Below are 19,233 nucleotides of genomic sequence, written 5' to 3'. Positions count from 1 at the left end.
AACCCTTGAATTACGCCAAATGGTTTTTAACTTCAACTTCTTTTGGAACACTGCCAAGGATCTAGTACCAAGGGATACTTTAGAGCAACATATTCTGCATGCAAAAGTGCCAAGAGAATATGTTAGAGAAATTAAATCATTCTGTTCCACTATTCAGCACTCATGGAAGCCTGAGCAGAGGCTGGTAATTAGCTAATTTGCATGGACTCTGTGCAGAACAGTATTTAAAATAATTCCAGCAGTATAACCTTTAAGGGGCAAGACAGCTTGGCCTGACTGGCTAGCTAGCTTGCATATCCTATCATCCCTCTATCTGAGGCAAGACAAGCCATTTTTAGCTGTACAAGGATGGGCGGGTAGATTTCTGAAAATAGCTACATCTGCAGTTTTACAGTTAAATATGTAATTTCCTCACAAAGAGTCTAATCAGACTCCCATTTAAGTGGACTGCAAAGACTGGATCAAGAGAAGCAATGAATCCAACCCTCATTCCAACCTCCCTGTAGGAAAACAGGCATTGTTCTTGGGTTTATCCAACTATCTTTGCAATTGTGACCTGGAGAAGTACTAGGGCAGTCAAAGCTGAACTCAGGAGAACTGCTTTAGGTGCTATGGAGCAGCACACAGGCTCTATGGATGCTGTGACAGCCCTTGGAAATACCACAGACTTCTCTATCTATTAGAGGAACACTAATCCCTAGCCCAATCATTCAGCATTATCAGGTACCAAGTACTGCTTGTTCATGACAACCTCATTTTCAGGGACGATTTACATTCCAACAGCAAACAGCATGTCCTGCAGGCAGAGCTGGAAGAAAGCGATCACCAGTGTGTGTGCAGACCTGTGCCTCGGCCTCAGCAACAGAGCTTCTAGCTTGCAGTGCTGGCAACCCGGCCTCACACCAAATTAATCTGATCCTCACTTCTCCATCACTTCTCAATACAGCGCAAGTCTCCCAGACAGTGTTTTAACTACAAAGTCCTGGGTACTGCTGGGGTTTGGTAGGCATTGTGCTGACCTACCTCAGACAGATCTGCCCCCCAAAAGTTTTGTGTTCAAAAGGATAGCACATTTTAACACCCCGCCTCCCCTCTCCCCACTACCACTTTGCTTAATTTTGCTAAATTAACCACCAACTGGAAAAGAAGAAAGTGACCCTGCAATGCAAGGGACCTCTTACAGCTTATTTGTTGCTTTGATATTTTCTTTTAAAAGAAATGGGAGGTCAAAGCAAAAGCATTTTTTTGGTCAATTTTCTTTGAGAATGAGTATTTTGGAGTCATTTCTTACAGGTGGTAAATTATATATCTACAGATTTTTGGATGGTGCAGGTGAGGGTTTTATTTTGAAATACAACAACTACCTTTCCTGTACATGATGTTCTATCTTCCCAAGCTCAAATTCTCCAGTTTTAGGCCATCTCCTGAGGTTTGGAATGGTAAAATCATGGTAAGTCAAGCATGAGACCTTAGCTACAACAAACCATATTTTACACAGAGAAAGAGAACAGTTACAACTGCACGTACCTCTGGTTTTATACTACTAATGATCTGCACATGGTTCTTTAATCATTGTGGTATACTATCTGTCTATAAGCTGATCAATTCTGTATATGCAACATGCATTTGAGAAGTAATACTCTTTGTGATGATACAGCTCCATATCCTGCTTATGAAACACCAGCCTGAAAGCTGTTTTCAAAGTTACACAAATATTACATCTAATCTATTACACAAACATCTATTTTGGAGTCTTGACAACAAGGAACTAACTTTTAATGCTTCCATAACATTTGCAAGTTGGAAAAAAAAGAAAGAAATGTTCTGCATCAACAGGATCCTCCTCTTCATGGAAATTAAATACCAAAAATAAATACGGAATTCCCTCATGTGGCCCTGCTGTTTTCTTCACTGTTTTCCCATAGACTTCAAAAAAGAGAAGTCTACACATGGATTTGAAAGAAATAAAAGCTTACATTGCAGAAGGAAAAGAAATGCTATATATTTCTACCAGGTTTTAAGGTTTCAAATTATCTTCGTGAGGTACACTGATAAAGCTAGTATAGCACTTTAGGTGAGATGAAGTTTACAGATATTATTCAGTAACTTTAATTGAGAATAGCTGAAAAGAAAACAGCCAAATTTTGGACATGGAAGCTGTATTTTTAGGCTGAAGCTTATTTTTAAGTTGAAGCTAAACGCAGGTTATATTTGAGCTTTTTTTTCCCCTCGATCTTCTGCTGATCTTTCTGACAACATTTGCAGCCACACCTCACGGTCCCCAGGATAAAGGCGGCAATTCTCTAGAGCAACAATAACAGAGGCACAGAAGAATGTACTGGCTTAACTGCTGGGACTCTTCTATGATAAATCATAATTCCAACCTGACGGAAACTAATTTTCACTCATTATTATCAAACATGACTAGGTAAGGCAGCTCTCCTCTCCTATTGCCAGGCTCTGTATGTATAAACCCATGGTGCCCTCTCTGCACCTTCCACACACACCCCAAAACATCTTCCTCTTCTGCTTGCTCTCTCCTCTGTTCAGACATCCCCCAGCTCTTCACAGACTCCCTGTTTTGCTGAAATGGTGATTTCCTCTGCTGTTATTCAAGCCACTTCGCCTCCTTTCCAAACTCTCATACCTATCTCATTTCTTCTTCTCCATCATCATCATACTTTCTTCATCCCTTGACTCCTTTCTCTAAATTCAAGTTGCTCACATCCTTAAAATTCTGACTCCACCATTTATTCCAATTTCTGGGCTCACCCCCCCTTCATCTTTGACTTTTTATGAGCCATTTAAAACTTGTTTACAGGGCAGGGAGGCTCCTCTCACAGGTAATGCCTACCAAGATTCAGTTCAAACCCTGGTTCAATTTCCAATTTGATTGCAGGTCCTGTACCACCCCAGGCAACCCTGCTTATGCTGCAGTTCTACAGCAGAAATACAGAGTTAACATTTTCCTACCTCAATATTAGCACTATGAGGATAAAGAGAGGGAGAGGCTGTAGCATGCTCACTGATTCAAAACCTCCGGAGATTTTACCTGTAAAACTCTCAGTATACAAGGAACAGTCTTTTAAAGTCAAAAACTTTGTCAAACTTGGACGATTTTTCTACGCAGAATGGACATTGCTGACTCTATACCACTTTGACCACCTTATGAGTACAAACTGTAAGAGCCAGAGACTGTTCATTCTGCATACTTGAGAGCACCTTCAAGGCTCTTAATATGGAACAAATTATAAAAGGTAACTTGTTTTAGTAACTTCAGGGTTTTTTCCCTTGCAGAAGCAAACCACTCATTTTTATAAACTGAAGAACATACAGACACATCAGGGTTTTTTATGCTACTACATCAAAACACAAACCAAACAATACTTAATTAAAAGTGCTTCTTTCTTAAGAGTATGTACAGGACTGGCAGCTTTTTAGTTTTTGGTATTCTTCATGATGTAGGCAAGAAGAAAATCTTGGACTAAGTGAATTACTTGATTCTAAAAGTGAAAACTCCTGCAGCAAACAAACAGTATTATTGTGGCATAGAAAACTTGATTAAAAAAACCTCAGAGTATCAGATATCAACTTACAGCGCCCTGTTCTAAAATGATGGGATGGCTGAAGAGCGTGGGAAAAATGTTTGTGCATTGGCTGCACCTGCAAAACTCTGCATGCAGACATTCATGCTGAGGGTAAACAAGTAGTCAGCCATGCAGCTATTTGCAGAGTGTGCACTTACAAATGTCCACTTCCACGTATAAATGCTGGACTTGAAAGGCACAACATTCATGCCTCTGAAGTGAAAAACTGAAATAATGAGCCTCATACTGCAGACTGTCCATGCTAGACATCCAACACTAAGTCCTAGCTCTCATTCCTATGCAATTACAACCCCTCCTTATTCCTGCCAACCAAGGTCTAATGTGGCTACAAGTTTAAGGCAGATGGTCTGATGTTCCTTTTTAGTTTGTGTTTTATGCATCTGCCTTTCCAGTGCCAGTTTTGTGAGGTTACTGTACAAGATAAACTCCCTCTTGCTTCTTGGGGGAAAGGGAAATCAGTTTTTAAAAACAACAACAATAAGCATTGAAGGATTCGCTAAATGTGGCCTAGGCAGAGGGTTTCCCTTCTTTCCTTCTTTTCCTGTCCAAGATCAGTTGTTCCCAATGGGTGTGGTGCCTCCCACTAGCAAACAGTTCACCAGTAGAGGTGTGGAGGTCAGTACCTACAAAAGGCTCTGTCATTGCCAAAGCCGCTGGCACGATGGGCACAGAGAAGAGAAAAGGTGACGGTGTCAGGAGAAGATAAGGAGGTGGAAACAGATATCTGACTGTTCTTTTTTACAGCAAAATATCAAAAAAATAGCAATGTTAAAAAAGATGCTATGCTCTGCTGCAGGCTTAGTGATTCCTATCTCTGTATTTGTCAGGCCATTACTTTATATTTGATTAAGTAAACTTTGTATTTGGTTAAGTAAACTCAGCATACCAAAACATTGCCTAACATGTTATGGTAGTAACAGAACTAAGTCAAAAGGCATTGTTTGAAGGGAGAAATTTAGACGGATGGGAGGATATTTGCATATAAAATGTCAATTAATTATGCAACCATCTGCCTGACTTGGTAGATGTGAAAAATTATTCTCCTGAAGGAATGTGCTTAAAAACATACAGAACAATATTCTTTCTCCATAACTTCTCTACTCTGCACTTCCTCTGTCCACAAAGGTTCTCCAACACTGTTATGGGTTACAGAACATTTCATTAAACCTTAATCTCTTACAGGAAATAACAAGAACAAGACTGCAGCCTGTAGCTGTTTCACCCAGGCTTCACTTCGCACATTGATTAACTCCTGCTATCCCAAGTATGAAACTCGGTAACCCACTAAACCCAGACCTGCAAAAAGACTGTATTGCTTCATAGGACATAATCCCATAACAGATTTCCCCCTTTTTTTAAGTAATACACAAAAGCTTCAGCCCTCCAGGTGATGGTCAGACACTCAGAACTTCACCACTGTAAGACAGTCATATAGCATACATTCATATTACACATACAGGGACAGATTTTCAAAATGGCTCAATATTTAAGGCTTCAAAAGAATTTCACTCCTTTTTAGGCTCATGAGTGAGGTGTGTGAATTTTCAAGTGCTCAGCACCCAGTGAGAACAAACAGTCCTGTTCATATCACTTGTATAGCAATTGGCTGTTTCTCAGAGGACATTATCAAAAGCTGTTCCAGCTTTGTTCTTTTCAACAGCATTGCTGCCTAATGGCACCTAACATTTCCTGCAAAATAAAGATAGGCTTACTTAGCTTTTCAAAATAATCCATTTGAAAAAACTGGGACAGAGAACATGTGGAATGTATTAACTTGTCCTGATTTTCAGGAGGAACTGTCAGTTGGTTTGTACGAGAGTAGGCCATTCTCTCGCTGTGTAAGCTTTGCATTTCAGGAATTTAGAAACTGGCCTGGAGGATAAGAGAATTCTTTTTCTGCTGAACTCAGACATAAAAGGATCTTAGCTCAGAGGTGCTTTGCCACTTTGCTTTCTAAAAAATAAATTCTCTAAAATATTAGTACATTTTGATAATTTGTGCAAGTCATAAAAGCAAGTTTACATAGTCTGGTGCTTCCCTCTACACAAAAGATCTTTCTGTTACAATTACAGTTAAGAAACAAGAGCCAAGTATGGTGACTGAAGCATAGTAGATGCTCCAGAAAAGACTGTTCTCTGTTTAATAATCTTCTGAGAAAAAAAGGCAGAGACGACATTGTTTACCGTCATTACTGTTACTCTGACTGTTCTTCAGTATGTGTGCATGTATGCACGAGCACCTTTCCACAGGCAGTGCTACAGAAGCAACAAGCTTAGTAATAAAACTGAACACAACTTAAGCATAAAATTTTACGACTTTTTTACCCCCATTTGCTGTTCAAACCTGAAAAATTGACCAAATTTATGTACTGCTTCTTGACTTTTATTTTGGTAAACTTAACTTTACAAGAATTCCTCAAATAATGCATAGCAAAACTGCACTAGTGGAACTGAAAAAAACCCTAGGTAATAATAAGGAACCTGCACTGCTTGCAGAACCAGCTTCCCATTTGGGAATTGCTAAAAAGCTACAAAACTTCAGTAGGATCAAGGCACCTTCAGATCCCCTAATCCCTCTCTTTGCAAAAAACCCATGCAGAAATGCTATGCCTTCCCTACTGATTCTAAACACATTAAATTCCTTGGTCAGTAATCTCTCCACAGTGGAGTGGCATTTTAATCTTTATAAAACTGCAAGCAATGGTAACAGTTTTCAAAGTCTTAAGGGTCAAATTTTAGCTTTAAATTATGTCTCTGTTAAACTTTCGTATTTTTTCACTTTGCCACTTCCTGTTAAACTTTCGTATTTTCTCACTTTGCCACCTCGCGCTCTTACGCCTACTGTCCTTCGTGGCAGATCCTAAGTTTCAGAAAACTCAGCAGAGCTGTAACTTACTCTAATTTTGATGCTTGTGCATTGCAAATATACTCACAGGGAAACCTGGGCATCACCCTTAAGACAAGGCAATTCAGCGCAGACAGAAAATGCCAGAAAGTTTAATAAGGTAATATGAGAACACACAAAACATACAAGTAAAGAGAACAGCAATCAAAGCTAAAACAGATGGTATACGAGATGGTTCTGAAATCATCACTTACAGCACTGAGGTAAACTGCAGGAAAACCACCACACTGCAAAAGCATTACTTCAGCTCATGTTCAGCACAAATCAAAAGCAAATTGCAATCCAATAAGAAAATGTGCTTCACTATTCTATGAGTTTACAAAAATGCAAAGACTTCACTTCTCCACTATAACATTATAGCCTTGTTTACTTGCAAACCACACTCAGATGTTGCTCCTCTGACATCATTAATCTCCATGGAAACCTTAGAATGACTGTTGGCCTGAAATAGGTTCTGTCATCCCAGATCAACTCAAAAGTACTCCAGCAAAAGATCTTATATCTCGTCTTTTTTGGCTGTACATTTTTACCAGTGAGCACAGCTGAAGAGTTACAATTCCTGCAGCTGCTATGAAATAGAGCTTTAATTCCGAACAATCAGAACATACATAAGGGGAACTATTTTTCCAGTTGAAGCTAAGATACAGAGATTCAAAGATTACCTACTTCTAGAGTAAGATGTAGACTTAAAAAAAAATAAAAGATGTGTCTGTATTGACTGTCAGAAGATGATTAAAGCTAGGAGACCAGGCTCTTAAAAATCCACTATATCTCTGCACAGCATTAACCCCTTACAAGAAGGGAGCAGGGCAAAGCAAAGTGACCTTTCTAGAAGAATTTATTAAAATTTACTTTTGGGGGTCATCAGGAAAATGCCTATTTTAAGTGGAGCGCAACCAGATGGGTCATGTTGGGTTTTTCTTTCTCCTCCTCCACACCAATGCAGCCACCCTCCGTGACTAATGTCGCCAGCACGGGGTCAAGGCAGTTACTCAGAGATGTTTTACCTAGCAAACAGGTCCTCTACAAATGAGTTTTGTGCTGAGTTAAACTGACAGACTGAAACATAGAGATACAGTAAATGTCAGGAAAGCTGCTTTCTTGGCAAGAAGCCATGCACACAAATTGTTTCTACAAGGAAAATAGACTGCCTGGGTATATACAAATGCATAATATGTTATATATAAATAATTAGACTTCTTATAGACCAAAACTGAGAATCTGTAAAAAGCAGATTTGAGACTTGCATAGTTGCAAGTGTCATGCTGCACTAAAACTTGCTTTCTTGAATTAATTCATTTTTATGAATTTCCAGGGATAATTAACATAAATTGCCATATAAATTTTTCTGAGACACATGCAAGAAAAAAATGCACAGACAGACAGGCAAAAGAAAACAAGGGAAAAAATTTAAAATAGTATATAAGGATTTGTACTTTTTCCATTCATTTTCAGCAGTCCTAGAAAGAGTTATCTCCACCTATAGCTGCAGGCCCTTAGACATTTCCAGAAAAAAACAACTACCTTACTACCTTAGGTCTGACCTTTCCAACTTTAACTCCTACAAGTCATTCCCTGATCACAGTTTATTTCTGTTCTGGGCAGAAAGCTTCTTTTGTGGTGTATTTGTCCACTTTCAAACCCAATCAAGTACTGGGGCTCTCTGCATGGCTGGGTTTTTTTAGATACTATGGTAATATGGTCATACAGAACTATCTTAAAACCAGGGCTCACTAACAGGCTCACTAACTTGAGTAACACTGCTGATTGCTAATAACATCCAAGGTACACTGTCAAGTCTGGGGTTTTTTGTTTGATTGCTTGTTTTATCTCAGCAGCATGTAGATGTGCACTACGCAGAATGAGCTGAATTTGGTAGATGACTTACTGATACCTTTAACATCTATGTTAAATTGACAAGTTCATTTGTTAATGAGTAAGCTGCTAAGTGAAACACTAGAGACCCACAGTGTCTGCGTAGAGAAGTCCACATCAGTTCATAAGGGGATACAAACACGCCCCTGAATGGGAGCTTTGCTGTATTTTATAGGAAACCAATCTGAGAGATCACAGGCCTTGACTCACAGGCCTTGAATGGTAAGATACAGTCTTTGCTAGCACTGGTCTCCAGGCAAGCCTCAGTTAATCACCAACAAGCCCTCCGCATGCTTTGTAAGTGTCAGGCCCTTTGCATACCTACTTTTTTTATGAGGGAAAGGGAAAAGAGAATGGGAGGTATACATCTGATGAATAAGATGCTGGAGTGGAACCTTCTGCCAGTAGCGGAGGTGTTCAAAGCCACACACTCCCTAATTTTGTCCCTTCTCCAACTAACAAGCAGAAATAACAAGGCAGCTGCATGGTGGCATCCTTATTACTGATGTGCTGGGGAAAGAGTAGTGAATTCATCAAAACCTAAAGACTAAATGATGCCAGTTTTACAAGCATTCATCTTTAGGGGGCACAGCAGGCTCTAACCTTTTTCTCACTGTGGAGGAACCAAATACACTCCTCTGTCTTTGTGCTCACTACTGATTACAGGAACAGTCAACAGGATGGCAACAAACAGAGCTCGTCTAATATGAGAAGAGAGGAAAGCGAATGCTCCCTCTGGGAGTTCCTTGTAGTTTGGTGTATGCTGTGCCTTACACTTGCCAACAATGTAATGTCATCTGTGCAGTTTTGATTTTTGCCTGGAAAAGAAGAGAAGCAACAAAACACTGGATTTGAACTCTTAAAGAAGTATCCATCCAATAACACAATGATCATACAAGGGCCAGTCAAAGCTTCTACCACCAATGGTGGCCATGAGGTGATACCTAGAGGCACGTACCTGATCAGACCAAGCATGTAACTACACTTTTCTCAGAATATTCTTCTGCAGTTTGGTGCTCAGAAACTTTGAACCATAAGCAGTATTTTTGTGTTAAATGGTTTTCTTGATGAGTTTTCCTTTCACAAGTTTGTATGATCAACTTATTAAATTCATAAGAACAAGTTCTAAGTAACATGAAACCAAGCTAACAGATATATAACCTAATCTGCTAACTCTGACTAAAATTCCACCCTTGGAACCCAGGCATGGACATCCAAGGAAAGACAGCAGTGGGATTGCTGCCTACGCCTATCTCCATATCTTTTCCTCCAGGCCTCCCTTCATTTTTATGATAGCTTCAAAACTATGGAACCACAGTGCAACATGAGAATACAAAACCTTTCAACCAGAAGAATGACTCAGTAAATTAGATTAGAACTAGAGCAATAAATTGCTGCTTGTGGGGTTTTTTTCCCCCTAATTCTGCAAGTCTAGCCCACCTTCCTTTTCTCTGGCTCCTACCTTTGAGAGTAAGAACTTGTGAAGCCTTAATAACCCTGCTGCTAGCATGAAGGAGAAATTGCTTGGTTCCTTCTCCCAAAGAGGCTTTTATGAAACATTCAGACTTCACCAGCTCAGCAAACAGAATACAAAACACTGCCTGTAGCAGAGAACATCAAGGTGTAACATACTTGAAAAACAGAAAGAAAGGGCAAGTAATTTTTTTTGTAGCAACTGATGTTAAATTTCACAAAGGGGGTGCTCAAGTTTTTGTAACAAACAACATGTCCTGGCTGCTTTTGTTACTCATGCTCACCACAGCAAAATGTCTCATTCTGGTCTTATAACAATTAACTGTAACAAACAGAAGCAGCAGGGAGAAAAAGAAAAGAAAAAATCCACAGAAGACAAGTGAACTTCCAAGCACTTATGAAAGATTTGAGGACCAAAAGAGGTAACATCTGACAGAAAGCTGACATAGGTATCCTTGTGAGGCAAAAGCTCTGGCTGCATCAGCAGCCTGACATTGCTAGGCAACTCACACTGAAGTACCGAGGGTGTATCAAAACAAGGAGTTTGTTAATAGCTGTAAAGTCACTATGTCATTTTATTATACAAGAAGCACCAGACACAACAGCTGAAATGTTTTAAACAAACTCTATATGTTTTTTAAAAATTGCTTACAGAATATGAGCCCTCATTCCCACTATTTCCAGCAAGCTGCTGTGCTAAACATATCTCACCCACTGTGCAATCTTGTGTACTTAACTAAAATAAAGTTCTCTAATACCTGTTATTTCAAGGACCTCACGTGCACGTTTTTACTTTCAGGATTGCTGCAAAAAACCTATTTGACTCCTAGAAAGGTTCAAACAGGCTTCCAAGCTACACATAAAATATTCAAAGCCAGCAAGGCCACCATAAAGCTTAATTACAGAATGCAAACACAGTTAAGATGAGCCTTCATGGGTCACAGAATCTTGTTAGAGGTTTAGCACTGGTTTCCGATGCTGAAGTTTGTTTTGGTTCTAAATAAATACTTATTTATACTTTTTAAGGAGCACTTTAATTTAAAAGTAAGTCCAAATGTAACCTAATGACTTTTGGTATTTTTAAGTTTAAATAATTGGAGACACGTTTTCATTTAGGATATACACACACACACACATACATATGCATCCATATGCACCAAACCACCACAGCAACTCAGTAACAATAAAAATGCTTTCTGAACTCCAGGACAGCCTGGATATTGTTGTTCTACCATAGCCAATACTTCATTATCCACTTGATTTCTGAATGGCATGTATTCTTTTTGGTCCCATATGAATGCCAAAAAAGACTTCTGTTGCTGTTTGTCAGTTGCCGTGCTATTGCCAACTATTTCACCCCTTGGGAATACAATATCCACCCACAATTTCTCAAGTTTGTATTAGTAACCTCTGCCTAGCACTAGCTGTATTTCCAGGAAAATGGTAACATTTTTCAACTGTTCTAATCACTGATTTAAGCTTTAACAGTAACAAACAAATTCAGTTTAGGCATTATCACTGACACTTGAATCGTGTGCAATGGCAAAGGAGAAAACCAAAATAGAGTAATACTCTGGTATATCCATGGAGAATATAGAGCTGGGAATATAAAATGAGAGAATGCCGAGTTGTTCGGCCTGGAGCTGAACCTATTTTATGGGTGGAAAAGGCAATTCCAGGTAATGCCTGTACCAGGTAGTACTCCCTTTTCCCTCACTACTGGGTATGTGTAGGGCTTTTCTGCACAGTACTAATTGCAGCGAAAAAGTCTGAAACATTCTCCATTGCCCACTATAAGATTCGCTTGGTTGATCCAGAGCCTCTGGTGACACTGGTCCAGCAGATGAGAGCATTTACGAGACTGGCCACTCCGCAGTGACTGTTACGTGGTTTATCACTGAATGTCATCCTGATTTCTCTGGGAGGATTTAACAGATTAATTGGAGACCATAGCAATGGGCTCCCATAACACACAGATACACATTAAGGAGCAAGACATTCAGATGTACCACAAAGAATTGTCTGGAGGAATAGTTACTTTCCTTCAGGCTTCAAATCTTGGGTTTTCTGGGTGAAAAAAAGTACTTCTAAGTGCAGGCCACTGATCCAATATTTCTTATTAGTCTGCAGGCTTTGCACCTCAGCAGTTTCATTTGTTGCTAGTGTTGCGTGACACTCATCCATGGCAACAGAATTCAAAATTCAATCACGAAGATGTCTCCCATTTAGTGAGAGCAAGAACTAGATGGAACATTTGGCTGATCTTTTTGTTGGCTTGGTTTTGTCATGACAGTTACTGAGGTTAGTATGAACCAACCAAGAGCAAGGCAAGTGCAAAAGCTATGTTATGGTTTTATTAAGCTGCAATTTGAGAGCGCTTGTGGAATCCTAAGAGCTGCCTAGGCAGTCCTGCTGTACAGAAGTATGTTTCTACCTGCTCCTTCATGAAGTTCCTCTTCACAAGCTGGTCATCTACATGTCATGGTCCCTGACTATTCCCTCACAAACTGAGCAGGCTCTCATCGTGGAAATAAGGCTACTAATAGCTTTCTCAGAATTTACCAGTCAACAGTTTTCCAATGGCAACAACCCATGCCCCACATGCTACATTCGCTCCCCACTGTTCCCCAAGCTGCCTCCTCAATTAGTAAAGCTGTCTCTTTTGGGTCTTGGCTATCTTAAGCTATTGGTTACAATATATAGGTCAGAAAGACTTCAGCGACACTACCAGCTCCCTGACCTTCCTTCCAATATCAGCAAGTTGTTCGTGTCTCTAATACACATGCTACTCCAGCGTTTACACCACAATACAAAAACGTCTGTGTGTTTTCCTTTGTTCTTTAAGAACAAAATTGGCTCCTGATGAGGTTCACAGTCTGACATCTCCACAGAAACCACCAAAAGATGGTGGCAGGCTGAGATTTTAAAATATTATAAGCCAATACTGCTGTGAAACACGTAAGACATAGAAATTACATGCCAAAGTAACAGCCTCTTCGTTCTCTGATACTCTTAATTAGTTTCATTTTACTAATTACAGGATAATATATGTGAAGCCAAGTCATATACATATATATACACACACACACAATTGATTCAGAGTCATACAATAGTGAACCAAAAGTTTAAACTGATATATTGAGAGGGGCAGAGAATCCATTAGCACCACATTTGCAAATTCTACTCAACTGTGATTTCTAGTTTACGAGCAAGCAACTTACAAAGCAGTTCTGGACTGGATGGATAAACAGTGGTCTAATTAGACTGATGTGCTGGGAAACTCTTCCTTCTGTGAAGCAATAAAACAAGATGATCAGTATAAACCCTGGTGTTACCTGCTAGATCTCACTACTGGCAAAAATACCCCTCCCATAGTCCACAAAAGTACAGTATCAAGACGAACGCTTCAGAACAGGATTTGGTTATCTCACTGTTAAATCTTTCATGGGAAACGTTTTGCTATATAATCTTGCAAAGAAAAAGATAAGTCATGGCTGGTAGTGTTGGAAGCTCTGGATGAAGCATGCCATTCCCCACTGCACCATGCCAGGACAGTTTTTAACATTCATAAAGCATCCTGAATGATTAATAACCATCACAAAGGAGCAGCTGAAGAGTGCTGCCATATTTGTATCTTCCCACAATAAAAGCTAGCTGATTTTAGTTGTTTGTGTTTCATGTCTTCCTTAGATGAGCAACATAAAGTTGGGAAGATTTCACTTCAGAATGAGTAACAGACAAGCTCCAGTAACACCAGACTACTAACAGGGGAGTAGAGCATGAGCATTACAAAATGAGGACAATGACCCCCTGCATATCCATTCCTAAGGTTTCTAAGCATCCTGCCTGCCACGTAGCCAGGTTTCACCCACAAGTTATTGCAACTAAAACGTTTAGCAAGGGCATGTTAGTATCATCTGTATTTTGACACCACCTCAGAGCTGCAGTCATAGGCCACATGCTATTTTGTCTGGCATTGTACCAAAACAGAACCAGTTACTCTGTGTCCCAAACACCTCGTGGGAAAAGTTGCCAGAGATACACATAGCTAAACTGGAGGGGTATGAGGAGCCTTGGAAATAACAAGATAATACTTCCTACACAAGAGTCTCAAAACAGTGGTTTGTTTATAGAGACGAGACTTTATATGAGGAACCGAAGAAGGATAATGAGGCAGCTTGTCAGATGTTATGGTAGCATCCTTTGCTGCAAGAGGCTGCAAAAATTAAGAGTCTAAAGGTCTTGACTTCAGAATTGAAAAAATGAACAATGAAGGCTTGGGTCCTGGACTGATCAGGGGTGAAAGTACATTTCTCATTACTGAAACACAGCAGAGGTGACAGCCACTGGGAATCATGGTAAAGAGCCCTGAAACTACAAAAGGGCAGATGAAGTTGGATGTACAAGAAGCCAGGAAGAAGGAGAAGGAAACGCGGCAATGACACCATCAAAGGAGCAGGCTAAATACTGTGGAATCATTTAAAATTGGTGAAGTAAGACTGCATTTACCAAAGCAAGTTTGTTACAGTAACAGGAATGTGACATAGTTAAAATTTGGGGAAACAATTAGATGTGTGCACAGGTAAGACGCTTTTTCCAACAGATGTCAAGCATCTGACATGCAATCCCCTCATGCAACAGTCTTCAGTCTGTGACCCAAAGAGATCTGAGTAACACCTAAAATTGTCAGTCAGAGAAGTGTCATGGTGATGCTCACAGTAATTAAAGTAAATCAGGGGCAAGAGGGAAGTAGCAGAGGAATTTAGGGGAGACCAAGGAGGACAAAGGAGGTACCAAACAGCAAAAGTGCATGAAAGATGAAAACGGCTTTTAGCTCTGTGAGTTTAAGAGAAAACTGAAGATGAAGAGGGACACTGAATATAACCAAGTGCAACAACAGTAGGTGGAGCTGTGAGATAAGAGAAAAAAAGTAACCGTTAAGGGGACCAGTTAAAATAGCAATTCTGAAAATGAAGGCATAAAACCCTGCCTTCGTGTTAAGTCATGAAACACAATCTACAAGAGCTCAGTTTGATATGAGTATGACAGCCATACCATGTTAGCAGATGGAGCTGAAACAACCTGTCACTTCTTTTTCCCGCCCTTAGATAAGGAAACACTGCCCATGCCTAATGCAGGTTAAATCCCAGCCAGCTTGCTGTCAACCAAGTGCCAAGATCAGCCAAACACTAGGCAAACACAAATTCAACCTGATTTAACAACCATATTGAGGGGTTGTTCACAGTCTTCATGCTCTGCAGTCTACACTACATGTGAATACCATTTGAAGTTTTCCATAGAAGCACAGGCAAGAATTTTGTACTATTTTCTGAGTTTTCTTAAAAATAAAGGAATTATTTATGAGAAGTCTGTTGATCTCTGGAAAGGAATAAGTAATACTTTGATGTAAGGGCTAATGGACACTAATGATATATAAAAAGATCTGCAGAGACAACTGGTATCACCCTATCACCATAAGGAAGTTTATAAATGTAGTTCACCAACACAGGCTCTACTTCATATCCAGATTCAAAACAAAGCTGGACAACTCTTAATAACTCCAGATGGAACTACGAATTTTACTTGAAACTTTTCTGTAAACAGGAAAAAAACCCAAACCTTGGTCCTGCATAAAATGGATTCCTGTATTAGGCAACATACAGTGAGCCTGTCAAGTGTAAGAACAGCTTTATTTGCCAAGGATCTAACAACCATTCCTAGGATGGATTTTGACATCTGATTCTTCTGTGAACATTCTCCAAAAGAAGCAAGTTCATGCTTATATGAAACTAAGGCACAAAAATAGAATTGCTTCTAGCCTTGTTCACTGAAGATCCCAGTAACGCTCCTGTGAGAAGCAGCAACAAAAGGGAACCTTTATATAATCTTTAATCCCTATTTCCATGAGGAAACCCCTCCCCCAACTTTACAAGTAATCTCCAGTCAGCCTTTTTCAGGGAAAGAACTGCAACCACCATCTCCACAAATCTTTTTGGAGGACAGAACACGCAAATGATCAATCAGCGTTATTAGAGCTATTTTTCAGAGGCCTGGAAAAGAGCCTGTGTCCAGAAGCTTGTTTGCTGGTCTCACCAGTTAGCCTGATAAAAGATATCATCTGCTCCTACAAATCTTGCTTCTCTCAAGGTAAAAAAGAAACAAATATTTTATATATAAGCACCTGACTGGCAATATTTACTAACAATTCACAAGAGGTGGCACCGAGGCCTAACTATATCACACAGTGCTAACTGCAGTCTGGGGCCTACCTGAACAAGCTATCAAATGGACTGTCAAATGGGAATTATGTGCATAGCTACAGGACAATAAATTAAAGTATATGATTAATTTTATCAACAATAACAGACTTGAAGTACAGGGTAAGTTTCAGTTTCTAATTACATAAATGGGTCCACAATCACACAGCTGGCCTGCTGTACATCAAGCAATCCATTTCTCTTATTTTTGTGAAGCTGAGCTTTAAATCATGTTGTGTAATTTATACATCACCATACTGAAACCTGCTGATTATACTATGCATGCCACTACTCAACTAAGTGATTTCCAGACCCAGTGGAAACCACGGAACTGTTCTTGGGCCCTTCAGACTACTGACATACATGCTAATTATTTGCTATTTAATAGTATTGTATAGCTAGATGTAAATTACAACATGGTAGGGTTGGTTAAGCCCTTCGTTATTTAAAACACTTTTACATGTTATCTTTTTTCAAATCAGCAACATAGCCAAGGCACAAATGGCACTAACAATCTAGTTCAACACACAAAAGAAAACTGCCACTGCCAGACACTGTCCCTCGCTGCTGCTACACTGCTCAGTGTAGAGGCTGAGTAACAAAGGGAATCAGGCAGGACTGAATCCATCCTCACTTCAACCTAAGCACGGATTGCTGCCCCAGCTACCAACCACACTGACAGGCAGTAAATAAATCCCTTTTCACCAGAAAGCTGTAACAGAGACAACAGATATGCATAGACCCTTGCTTCACTTCTACTTGTCTACCTCTAACCTGAAGCTGAAGCCACAAAAAAAAAAATCCATGATGAGCAAATGCACAGCTGCTGCTGAGATGTCCTGCTTCCCACTGCAGTGCCTCTATATCTCTCTATACTCAGTGAACCTTCCTCCTGAAGACTTTATCAGTAAAGAGACAACAACAAAGGAGTTAGACACACAGCTAACAACTTATTCAAACGTGAATGGCATTGCTAGTATATGACCAGGAAAAGTAACCCAAAAGGGAGGGAATAGCAAACATTTTCTATTTGTTTCTAAAAACCTCAAACATTCAATTGCTATAAGGGAACACAATAAAAAACAATGGAGCAATGTTTAGATCTAACAACTGCCAAAGCCAACAATACAAAATCTTTCTGGTCCCCAGCGTTGCTAGTCAGCTGTACACTATGCTAAAAGTTGAAATATTTTATTGTTGCTGAAGCAAAAAATTTGTGACTGGAAGCAGTGCAGTAGAATTCCAGGCAGAGCAGTAATTTCTGCCATAATACAAGGACTGCTAGACCATTTGGAAGATTACTAAGGCGGCCAGCATTCACAACAACACTGCTGGATGGGGATGCAGGAGGGAGGGAGTACAGAACAACACTGCTATTTTCTTTTCTTGAAGAAAAGGAGTCTTGATAGTCTTTATGACAGCAAAGTACTTCTGGCCAGATCAAGTTGATCAAATCTGCCTAATTTTGGCACCTAGTAGAAGCCACGTTCTTAGAGAAACTCCTAAAAAACCCTGTTGCAAGCAAGTAGGGAAAGTGGGGGGTTTGTCCATGCAAGTTCAAACACCTGCAATAGGCAGATGTGAGCTTCCTCTGAATGCCCTCCAAAACACATACATTAATTATACAAGGAACACAGGAATTACAAAAGGAACACTGGTACTTATTTTAGGGAGACTGCCTCATCAGGTGCAATCTAAGCTGACCACTACAATTTCCCAGTGGCAAAGACATTTTACAAGGTTCCCACCACTGTTTGTGCATAACTAAGTATATTGGCAGTTTGCTGCTATCCTACTCACATAGTTGCATCTGTGTAGCTGTTTGTGAGACTCAAATTATTTTAGGAGGAAAAAACCCCAACCAAACCCTACCTCTTCCCTTTCTTTTTTCTTATTTTCTATACTCAGTTCACTGATGAGGGTTAAGGTTTGGATTGACAAACACATAGATGAGCACAGCTGAGGGAATAGTAAACTACAGTTGAATAAGGAGAAAAAGCAAATTGAGTTGGGACCAGGAACTGCTAAAAAAGCTTTATACCCAGGGCAATACAACATGGACCTGCATCCTCACATATCTATTTCATGCAGGCCAGACACGTTCATCTTTTTCTTCAGCACTGCCTTATGTGTGCTTTAATTGCAGCATGCTGACAGCAGTTGGCATTTTACAAAATGCTGGAACTAGGGATTAATGTTTTAAAGGATTTAAAGGCTGTGATTTCAAGCTGCTTTACAATTGCAAGGGACATTGACTTCTACAGAGGGTTGTAACAGGAGCAGTAAAAATCATGTCCAAATGGATTGGGGAAGAAAGAGAGTATTCAAAATAATGAGATTTTAAGAATCAGCATACAGTAATGTGCCACATCTAGAGCAATACATGGAAAATGGAGAACTAAAAACTCTTAACTGTTTGCTGGATTTTGCACTTGCTGCTTGTCTTTTGACTCGAGCATCTTTCTGTTAGTTCTGGTGTAAATATGTGTTGCAACCAATGACCTGTCCACCATTATATCCTTAGTGTGAAATCCTGGATTCACATTTGTTAACAGGGATGCTTCCACCGACGCCAATAAACTATAGCAGAGGTTCTACATCGGGGTAAAGGAAGTTACTTTTAAAGGGTACAGAAAGATGGCTATTCCTGAGAGAGGAAAAGCTCTGCGTTTAGCTTGGTCTCCTGTCACACTGATTTTAGCTGTAGCCTCAGGGTATCTGCCTGTATTCTGACTTCTCACCTCAACAAAGTAAGCACCTGTATGTACATGGTTGTTATTGTGAGTTCCAGCAAAGCCACTTGCCCAACTGTCTGCTACCAGTATCATCTGAGCAAACCCAGTTTGAAGATCACTGCTTCACTGAAGGAATTTGAATTGCATAAGCCTGCAGCAGTTAGAGACACTTACGTATTTCTCCTACAGCTGCTTTCTGCAGAAACTGGCACAACACTAATCCTGTGGGCCCAAGGCTGCAGCCCTCTATTCCACAAATGGTCCTTGGATTCTGGGGATGTTCTTGCATATGTTTTTGGCATCAAAATCCCTCACATCCCTCTTTGCAAAAACTCAAGTTTTAAATCTATATGCCTACTCAAAGTATCCAGCAACAAGTTT

At 39.9% G+C, this 19,233-nt stretch overlaps 1 protein-coding gene across 8 annotated transcripts in view; it reads right to left on the bottom strand.

Annotated features, from left to right (window-relative positions):
* The window catches only part of PLCB4 (phospholipase C beta 4), a 218,145-nt gene that overhangs the window by 123,414 nt on the left and 75,498 nt on the right, over positions 1-19,233 (bottom strand). The window contains exon 2 of one of the 8 annotated variants that reach the window (XM_052784070.1): positions 13,082-13,149. The exons of the other annotated variants lie outside the window; for them this stretch is intronic. The gene's annotated coding sequence lies outside the window, so the exon portion shown is untranslated. The remainder of the gene's footprint in view (positions 1-13,081; positions 13,150-19,233) is intronic. 8 annotated transcript variants of the gene reach the window in all.

This window comes from Harpia harpyja, chromosome 4 (genome assembly GCF_026419915.1).
Source record: "Harpia harpyja isolate bHarHar1 chromosome 4, bHarHar1 primary haplotype, whole genome shotgun sequence".
Taxonomy (NCBI): Eukaryota; Metazoa; Chordata; class Aves; order Accipitriformes; family Accipitridae; genus Harpia; species Harpia harpyja.
This window is presented reverse-complemented; position numbering and strand designations above follow the sequence as displayed.